Genomic DNA, 11212 nt, shown 5'->3' on the forward strand with positions numbered 1-11212 from the left:
AGCCTAGTCAGCGAACCCGAACCGGTTGATCAACTCCTACGACATGCGTGGGTTTCTGAAGATCAGTTCTGACATGGATCCAGTATTTATATGAACGATGACTATTGTACGGTCACTGAAGATCAGTTCTAACATGGATCCAGTATTATATGAACGATGACTATTGTACGGTCACTGAAGATGAGTTCTAACATGGATCCAGTATTTATATGAACGATGACTATTGTACGGTCACTGAAGATCAGTTCTAACATGGATCCAGTATCTATATGAACGATGACTATTGTACTGAAGATCAGTTCTAACATGGATCCAGTATTATATGAACGATGACTATTGTACGGTCACTGAAGATCAGTTCTAACATGGATCCAGTATCTATATGAACGATGACTATTGTACGGTCACTGAAGATGAGTTCTAACATGGATCCAGTATTTATATGAACGATGACTATTGTACGGTCACTGAAGATCAGTTCTAACATGGATCCAGTATTATATGAACGATGACTATTGTACGGTCACTGAAGATCAGTTCTAACATGGATCCAGTATTTATATGAACGACGACTATTGTACGGTCACTGAAGATCAGTTCTAATATGGATCCAGTATTTAAATGAACGATGACTATTGTACGGTCACTGAAGATCAGTTCTAACATGGATCCAGTATCTATATGAACGATGACTATTGTACGGTCACTGAAGATCAGTTCTAACATGGATCCAGTATTATATGAACGATGACTATTGTACGGTCACGGAAGATCTGTTCTAACATGGATCCAGCATCTATATGAACGATGACTATTGTACGGTCACTGAAGATCAGTTCTAACATGGATCCAGTATTTATATGAACGATGACTATTGTACGTTCACTGAAGATGAGTTCTAACGTGGATCCAGTATTTATATGAACGATGACTAATGTACGGTCAGTGATTAAATATACATAGCAAATTACAGCCAGACAGAATTTTATTTCAGAAACATACGTATATACATAAATTGATACTTAATCGGAGCGCAAATAATGTACTTCATTTAGATTTGTGTTTCTTATCAACAAAGTATAAAAACAGACTTTGATGATATTGACATTTTTACTCTGTAATACTGATATAAAATTAGTAGTTGATGGCCATTTACTAAAATATTTTGTTGATATGAGAGTATGCATGACAGATATATAACACAGGACATTCATCTTCAACAGCGAAGATATCATTGCAAAACGGACAATGCCTTTCATAGAACATTAGTATCTCTACCAGTTTCATATGATAGTTTCATATTACAACACCGAAATCGGGCATATATATTCTTTAAATACTATTTTAGATCTTTAAAAAGAATATTTTTAACTCTAGTTGCCCATGAATTTCGTCCTACCCTGTCGAAAGATACAGCAGTGGAGTAGCCTAGCGGTCAAAGCGTTTGCCCATCACTTTGAAGATGGGATTCGATTCCCAACATGGCTACAATGTGCAAAGCCCATTTCCGGTGTCCCCGCTGTGGCAGTGCTGGAATATTGCGTAAAACAAAGAAATCGCTCAGTCACTCTTAAGCTACATAAACGTCATTTAACGCTCAATTTATGAAGGTTTACATTCCCGTGAAATTACAATGAATATAGGTTATGTCTGTATAATCTATACCTGTTTGGTAATTCGATGTGGATAGCACTTAGATAATTAGCTTAAAATTATTATGTGACTTCAGAACGGTAATTGGAGAGCATGAAAAACGTGATTGGTTTATACAATGTTGTTGATGAACCCACGGTGATGACAACTGTACGTAACTATTGATCAGCTGGCAAGTCATTTCTTCATGGTATGCATTGCTTCATTTCTCCGCGAGGATAGGTATTCGTGAACGGGGATGTAGTCAAACGCTTTGACCTTTCCCAAATTTATGGCAAGGTCAAGATTCAGGGTCTAAATGATTACAACCTTTGCTTTTGATTTTATTCGAGTTCGGAAACCCCTTGTGTTTCCATGGGTATTTAAGTACTCCGTCAGTGTTTGGTAATTTCAAGACTACAGATTGTGAAAATGTGTCATACAAAGTCGGCTTCGCGGTCCTCTCGTCCAAAGGAATTCCAGTACATTGTCCTAACATCACATTAAAACAAAACAATGTCAACATGACATTAACAATGATTGTCGCGTCATAATATTTTGTACTGTCTCTGACGGGGTCTTAGTACTTCATGAGAGGATGCAGTGCTAGGACCTCTTTAGTGATAGTACATAGCTTGATGGCAGTTTCTAGCGTTACAAGCCCCTGTGCTCATGACATCAAAGTCCAAAATACAACACGGGGTGAGCCATGAATGATGTGGCATGTACGGTCATGCGTGCAGGAGTTTGTATGCATACACTCTTTTACAAACAATACCTCCGCTAAAACAACTTTGTAACTTGCTGTAAACATCTACATGCTCTACAACAAGAAGTCTCCCCGCAATGGTAAAGCCCTTCATGAAGCAAGAGTAGATAGCCACAGGCTCAGGCACTGGAGCGCCATTTCATCAAAATTATATATACTCGGAAGTTAGGTGTCAACCTGCCACCGAGGCGTCACACGGCTTTAGAAAAGTAATGATGTGGAACTGTCAGGAACTGTTTCAAGGAATAGAATAAGTGTATATGTACATGGATGACAGCTTCTTCAATACTAGAGCACGACGTTTCGAAACAGGTACTAGTATCGTTTTCAAGTGTAAATGATGCAGTGAGAGAGCAGGCGATATATATACAACGGAAAACTAATTAACAAGTGATGATATATATCGCCTGTTCGCCTGTTCGCCTGTTCTCTCCCTGTGTCGAAACGTCGTGGTCTAGTTATAAAGAAGTTGTCATCCATATACACTTATTCTATTTGACTTCCAACTACTAAATATGCCACTCAAACAAGTGTTTCAATGAATATTTAATCAAATGAGTCCTCTGTTTTTATCATAAATTGAAATGCGTAAACGATTCTCAAACAGTTTCTTAAAGTAAATAAAGTATTATCTTAATCAAGGAAGAGCTGTGTTCTTAACGTTCTAAAAATGCAGCAATAACAAAGTGTAGTCGAACCACATGTGCAGAGAGGTAGAACCAAAGTGTGTTCATGTTTTCTCTAAAATTCTGGCATCACCACTTCATATTTGTCTGTTAAGGAAAGACACTGTGGCTTTGCTTTGTATCGCAAAACCCTCGAAATGACCGCCTCGTGAAGGCAAGACACCAGGCTTCGAGTCTTACAGTGCCATATTTAACCTCGAGTCGTGTTTTGTCCTACTGAACCAAGTGAAAGATGGCTCCCACTTCAGAAGGTACAAGAGTCTCGTGTGGATGTAGAGCAGACTACGGCCAAACTGACGCTGAGTGAAAGAGTTCAGTTTCAAGCAGGAAATCTATGAAATTCTTACAAATCTACCACTGTTCAAGTAAACTAGCCAATACCAGATTAGCTCTGACACGGTTCGAAGGATTACGAGTGGTTTGATCGATGCCAACACAATGCCAACAATGTACGGGAGGTTGGCTGATTGACGTTACTTGGAGCCGGATAAAGTTCAAGGGTTTAGTTTTGAATGATTAAAATTGAACTGTCAGCTCCAGGGGCATCCTTGATCTTGCTAAACATCTATTCCAGTCTACCCACATGTCCAGAGCAATCCATGTGTCAGCTGATTCATTGGAGGAGGCTACAGTAGTCGTCAGTGTGGTACAGGAGGTGGGTTATTTAGCGGTTAAAGTGTTGGCACGTCAGACCGAGAATTTGGTTTGATTCCCCCCAGGGGTACAATGTCTGAAGCCCACAGCTGGTTACTCCCGCTGGAATATTGCTAAAACCTCCTAGAAACATATTCATTCGATTTGGTGGTGTGTGGCCTGTGCTTAGAGCTTGGGGCACAAATCAGTTGAAGTAAGGCAACGTTGAGCGTGGAGAATCCTTGAATGGGTGTGGGGGTTTGGCAGCTTGGCTTCTGAGAGTTTCTGTGCCCTCTGTCCTGCTCCACAACGACGCACCTATATGGTCCCATCTTAGGCAAGTGAGTTTAAAACCCAATGAAAATAGGAACCCGGCCGGATAACTATTAACCTTCTAACGTCTATTTTGGCCTTGAGGAACACATGTTACTGATGATGTATTTGATCTCATTCTCGTATTGGCCAATGATTTAGCTACAGGTGTAAACTGGGGGATTGTAAGCTCAGTTTAAAAAGTGATTATACATACTCTAACAAAGCACTATACTATTGAGAGTCATGTGTATTTCGGCAGGTCTAACCATAATAAATTCTCTGTTATGTGGTCTATGTATCATCTGTGAAGTCTTAGCTTTCCTTGGTATGTATGTGTGTATTGACACCAGCAGCTTTTAGTCACTGATAGTGTGAATCTTTGGTATTGCATGTTTATTCTGTACATATTCTTTGGATGTGTAGCAGTCACTGGTTTCTGTGCCTCAGAATCGAACACGTGTCTTCGGCGTGACGAGCTACCGCTTTTGCCACTGTATCTGCGAACCAACATTCCCGTCTTCTACCCGGAGACCAGAGATATCTGAAACCTGTCAACGCAGTGACACAGGTCAGACTTCTGAAGGCCATCGATAGCACTACGTCTGACGTACGTCCGTGTTGCTATCGTAAACGTATTGGTAGTGTCAGCTGTGCAGGTGTGAGCCGCTCACCACGCAGACGTGTGCTTCTACTAGAGTATTGAATTAACCTTCTCGTGCCAGTGAGAAACTTGCTGTGGTCGACGCTAAGCGCCCATAAATAGCCACTTCTTGCCCCCCACTGAGACTAACCTGTGGGGATTGGTAATATTGTCATCAATTCCTCGGAACAGACCATAGCTGGCTGCAATTTTGAGTCTGTAGCAACTTCTATGATATCGCTTAACTGTCACAATGTCTCAATGGAAAATACATCACTTTGTCAGCATGGATCCGTGAAAAGAGATCGATATATTAAGGCTTGTCTTTGAGAGAGGAATTATGTAACTGTATGAAGACAGGCGCGACATGGCCTGCCGTCAGTTACGCCTGTGTTATCCACGTGTAATATTGTTTCAGGACATTGTCGGTTTCTTAAAATGAAAGGTTAGCACTCCTTTTGTACTAGAGAGTGAGCGACTCAAGTTTTACGCCGCTTATACTGACTTGCCAGTATTTGTATGCGTGCGTTTTCGGTAACGTCAGTGCAGATTGAATAATTGGAGCGTATGACAAATGTATAGCTTTAATGAAAAATCAAACAAACACGTTGTGTGGGTTTCAGGACCTCATGTCAAGCAAGGCGTGTTTACCCTTTCCGCAAACGCGTTCAGGCGTCATTGAATAGCAGTGATCCGTTCACAGAAAGATTATAGCCTTATTGCCTTTAATGTGCTATGGAATCGGTTTCGGTGAAGATGATGGAGACGCATTATCCTGCAGCGCTGACATTTTGAAATTCAGTTCCATGAGACATACTTCTTCCACCTTCGGATGTTTCAACAATGCGTATAGTACATCCAAGAAGGGAAATGGCCCTTTCTCAACTCACTGTGTGAGTTTTAACAATATTCCAGCGAATATCACGGCGTGGTCACCAGAAATAGGTTTCACACATCGTGCCCATGTGGAGACTCGAACCCGGGTCATCGGCATGATAAGCGACCTCTTTAAGCACTGTTCTACCTCACCTCATGTATACATATGTATATACTTCTCTACCTTAACAATACTATTTTAAGCCGCATCATGTCCGAACCATATGTGTTTGTTGTCTTATGCTGCATTAAACGATATTCAAGCTATGCTGTCTCTAAATAATCAAGTGATCAATATCATGAACATCGATCTAGGCATTTTGGACACGATGAAATGTGTAAACCAAGTCAGCGAGTCTGACCACCCGATGTCCTTTGTTGCCTCTTACGAATAGCATGGTTTGCTCTACCTCGGATCTTCACGAGCACTCACTCGCATACGATAAGTGCTGAATCAACTATATGTCTACGTTATGCCACCTCTCCTTAATATACTAACGGACTCTATGTTGCGACAGCACACCCCTCCCCATCCTCCCTTCCCCCATCCCATTTGATTGAAAAAGGAGCAATATGATTTTTCCACCACAAGCAAACAATTTTCAACATCGATTTGTTTGTACAACATTTGCTTATTTATCGTGCTATGCGTTTGTTTTTACTTATTCACCTGGAGCAAAATGCAACATTCGTCTGGAAATCCAATAAGATACATTTGAATTGCATCAATTATAAATCTTCAAAGTATGGCCTGGAGATACTAAACTGATCCTTCAAAGGCTAATTTCACCATGAAAGGACCACGATACGTGGAGATCAATCCACCCAAATATTTTCCAACTGACTGCATCCAATCAATCAGTTAGATATCTAGTTACTTAAACCCTACTTTCATATTAGAACCACCAGTTATATCATTCTGTGATAATTATTTTACCGTTAGGGTGTTCGAGTCCAAGTCAAGGCCAACATTGCCAGGCCTTTATGCCAGGGAAGGGGGTCGGTTCATACGTCTCTCCTACACGAGCAGGGTGAAAGAGCAGTTGTATGTCATCAGTATTATTGCAGAACAAACGACTTTCTTGAACATTGCGTCAATACTCTACGACAAGCCATGCCACCAAGCAAAGGCCAATTGTGATTTGGTGCCACAGGGAGCAATGACAAGCCGTGTTGCTGGGATATGTTTAAACATCAAACGAAATCGTAACGGGGAGGCCGGTGTAAAATACAAACAAATCGAAAATATGGATACTTTTTATTTAGCTTTTCTATGATTTGCTCTAATTATGTTCCTTATATTACCTTCACAATATATGTGCTCGTACCTTTCACTGAAATAGTCTATGTCTTCAAATTGTACTAACTGGTCCTTATCTTACCCTGTCAGGGACGGTCGGGTAGCCCAGTAGTTAAAGTATTCGCTCGTCATGCGGAAGATCCGGGTTCGACTCCCCACATGAGTACAATGTGTGAAGCCCATATGTGCTTACTCCCCCTGGAATATTGCTAAAAGAGGCGTAGAAACATGTTCACTCGATTTGGTGGTGTGTGGTCCTGTGCTTAGAGCTCGGGCACTAATCAGCTGAAGTAAGGCAACACTGAACGTGGAAGTCCTTGGATGGGTGGCCATGTTTGGTGTCCCCCGCCGTGATAGTGCTTGGATATTACTAGAAGAAACGTAAGACCTCACTTACTCACTCCCTCGTACACAAAATACACTCACTTGACACGGGGATATTTAATAAAAGATATCAATACGTTGTCACCTGATGATGCGTTCGCTTCTTATCATCCTATTTTATATGCTACCCACATTTCAGATCATTTCTGTAAATCTGGAATATCACCCGAATATGAAATAACGTTCGCATCCTAGCCTATCACCATAGTCACATTGCCATTCGCCTATCACCATAGTCACATTGCCATTCGCCTATCACCATAGTCACATTGCCATTCGCCTATCACCATAGTCACATTGCCATTCGATGTGTGTTACCTTATCCAGCGTTGAGCAGTATACCTTTGTATACGCTTTCCGGGTTGATCAAATGACCTGACTGGGCTGAAATTTTCCATTACAACACATGATTGCAAACCATACTTTTTATCTTTGTAATTTGCTAAAACAAAAAGGCTTCTGACGACACACTATAAATGCGCAGAAAAATCTATTTCTGCGGTTGTGTATGTATTTTTATTATTCCGTTCAAGTACTGATAATTAAATCTCTGGGATACATGTGTATCCATGGCTTTACATTTCCAGTGCCACAGAGTGCAATGAATATCCTTAACTTTATATGCCATGAAGTATCTATTTTTAGATTAAGAACCTTTCAACACACGTTTCTGGAGGAGTTTAGACATCTTAACAGAATATCACTTGAGTCAGAACGCCATCTCAATATTTTGACAATGACCATATACATTTATGCATTGTATAGCGGTTTTATTTTGAAAGTTTGTTGCATGGACATATTCAGTTTTGAAACTGGCTCCAGTGAAATTACGTTATACCAATGTATTTGAAGACAAGATAAACTCTTTGAAAACTTAATGCCCTTCAGTGGCAATATATTTCTTCATACAATCTGCTTCGATATAGGAAGGAACGTTTTTAGATATTCAAATGTCATCGAGATAATTAGACGGGGATACTTCTTTCCTGATGGACACGAACGACCTGATGGGGGATGTGAACAATCATCGTGTGGCAAAATAAACTTGGACGAAGCTAGATTAAACACTTTCAGTACCTATTAATATTGACCATTCAGCACCAAGGATGAGGCCAATAATGCTATATATAATTACTCTCCTGTAAAACCAAAAAGAAAAGCATCAGACCTTCCCACTACAGACTCATCAACTATGCACGAAGGACGAATGATGAAGTCTATATATTGCTTTGTCACGGATCGTGTAAATGTTAGAGGACAGTACGTACACCAGACAGTCAACACATGTCGTGTTGTTGTGGATGAAGCCATGACAGTTTGGAATTGCCATTTTACTAGTACACAACGTTCCCCAAATAATGGCTGCATGTACTGACGTCCATAGTATGAAGAAATTGCCACGGTGCTTTCTTTCTTTGGCGACAGCAAACTACATTTCATCAGGGTCGGGTAGCCGAGTGGTCACATCGTTCGTCACATCAAAGCCCGTGTTGGATTTAACATGTGGGTATAATGTGCGAGCCTCATTTCTGCCGTGATATTGCTTAGCGCGGCGTAAAACCATACCAACTGACTATATTCGCACACGTTTGCGTGTGAATAATTTTTCAACGCCCAGAAAACCAAATAATGAATATATGGACTATAGTTCATGTCCCTGTATGGCTAATTTCAAAGTATCTACAGAGCATACACATGGAACACACCTTCATATGGTTCGTCATAGTCATGCAACTATTGATGATGTCAGAGATGCCATCGTTTAATATAGCAGATTTTAGGTAATAAACCGAAGGTTTCAGTTTTAAACTGTTTAGCATCCCACATACAATGCAAGTAGGTGAGTGTATTTTTACGCCGCACGCAGCATTATTCCTGTTATATGACGGCAGCCTGTGAATAATAGAGTCTGGACTAGACAATCCAATGATCAACAGCATGAGCACCGATCTGTGCAACTGGAAACCGATGACATGTGTCAACCAAGTCAGCGAATCTGACCACCCGATCCTGTTAGTCGCCTCTTACGACAAACACAGTAGCCTTTTTATGGCAAACATGGGTTGCTGAAGGCTTATTCTACCACGGACCTTCACGGGTCCCACATGCATGTGAAGCATGCTACTCGCTCATATCATGACAAGAACTATCTCTGCCTGGCCCTTGAAAAATAAGATATGTGAACTTGCCATCCGTTTCACTCATTCACGATAAAGGGATGGGATGACATTTATTAAAACTGAGACGGCAAAGGGTGGGTATGTATGTAGCTGGCATATGCTTCAAGACCATGTGGCGTCAGCTTGGTTACCGCCTCTTTGTCATTCGTAGACATATCCGGACACACCAGCATCCAGCCGCTATCACTGAACGAACCCAGGTCAGATCAGCCAGGAAGATCACCCCAAAAGAAGATCGCTGTCTGGTCCGTTGCGTGAAGCATGCACGCTTCGCCACGATCTCTAGTTTGAAGCAACTCTGGGTGCCCAACAAACGTTTATCAACAAATACTCGGAGTACCCGCCTCAAGACATTTGGTTTCAGACCCGGAAGGGTCATCACGCATCCAACACTGGCTAATGAACATCAAAGGTTACGTCTTTGCTTGACGTTCCTGGAATCTTTGGACCTCGAGACAGATCCACTGGTCAGACCACAGATGGTTCCTACATCATGTACGGATAGTAGCATGAGAGTGTGGAGACGCATTGGCACTGCGTTGTATATTAAGAACGACTTCATTCTAACACTAGAGACAAATATGGACATCATACCGAGCATATTTCCGATAGTCTGTGGATGATATTGTTTCAGTTAAAGTGTGTATCCCCAATGGTAACATTTATCACTTTTATATATGTATAGATTTTAATGTATGTGTTATGTTTGCTTATATGAAAAGTGACATTTATATAAAAACACATGAAATAGTTGAAAGGCATAATTTCTACCATACTCTTTGGTCACATCCGTTACAAGCTGGAGACCCTAAGAATTGATTCCCCCTTTTTGGTTACCTTGCCATAGTTACCACAAATGTGACTGAGTCGACATGTTTTCTGTTATGTGTTACATTGCAGAAGCTTCAGGGTTTTGTCAAATTTTGTCCGTTTAGCTTGCATATATGTATGTGAAATGTCTGAAGTCTGCCTTTGACATTATCAAAGCAGAATATGTTTCTGACACCTTTCTGTCATTTCTATTTATTAATTTACATTTCGATCAGATATGACTCGTACAGAAGTTACCAGTATGTTTTGGGTGTTACCTGTACATGCACTACTTACTATCTTTAAGGGGCCTTTGAAGGCTATACATGTGAATTTTATTCCTTATAAATGTTCTGCGACCGGTCAAAGGGAGGTAATTCTGCTGGCGTCTTCGGATTGAACAGAGCTTCTTTGAATTCCAAGTTGTCTGTTAACTAAGAACTTATTTCAAAGTAAACGTGCAAAGGCATCATCCGGGCGGCACTTCTGCGTTCAGGTTGAGAATGAAAAATAACGCCAATCAAAAATTACATATCAGTGAACAACCCGATCAGAGACTTAACTAACTATAAAAGTCACATGTCAAGAGCCTTGAGTTCATAAGTGTGTGACTGTGATTCCATGATTTGGTAAGTACATGCGAGGATGAGTCTCAGAAAATGGTTATAAGGATGGGTCTATGAGTTGATGAGTGAGTTGGTGAGTACAAGTGTAGGTGAATGACTAGGTGAGTCAATGAATGGATGCAAGACCCAGTGAGTCTAGTTGTGTATGGTATATTGCCTGTAGGAGTCCTTAAGTAGGGGCAAGATAACAGGTAGGTAGCAGGCAGGGTAACAAAAAGTGCCATCTTTAACAAACTGCTATGACATGGCCAGGAGATGGAGCAACTGTCTGTCCCTATTGCAAACTGACTGAAACACACAAAGCCAGACAAGCTGAAGTCCTTGTCTGGGGACTGGTCCAAGTAGCATGTAAACAGGCAGG

General features: G+C 40.9%; 1 protein-coding gene across 1 annotated transcript in view; it reads right to left on the bottom strand.

Moving 5' to 3' along the window:
- The window catches only part of LOC137274430 (putative Ras-related protein Rab-33), a 107934-nt gene that overhangs the window by 41035 nt on the left and 55687 nt on the right, over positions 1-11212 (bottom strand). The window lies entirely within an intron of this gene.

Source organism: Haliotis asinina, chromosome 2 (assembly GCF_037392515.1).
Source record: "Haliotis asinina isolate JCU_RB_2024 chromosome 2, JCU_Hal_asi_v2, whole genome shotgun sequence".
Classification (NCBI taxonomy): Eukaryota; Metazoa; Mollusca; class Gastropoda; order Lepetellida; family Haliotidae; genus Haliotis; species Haliotis asinina.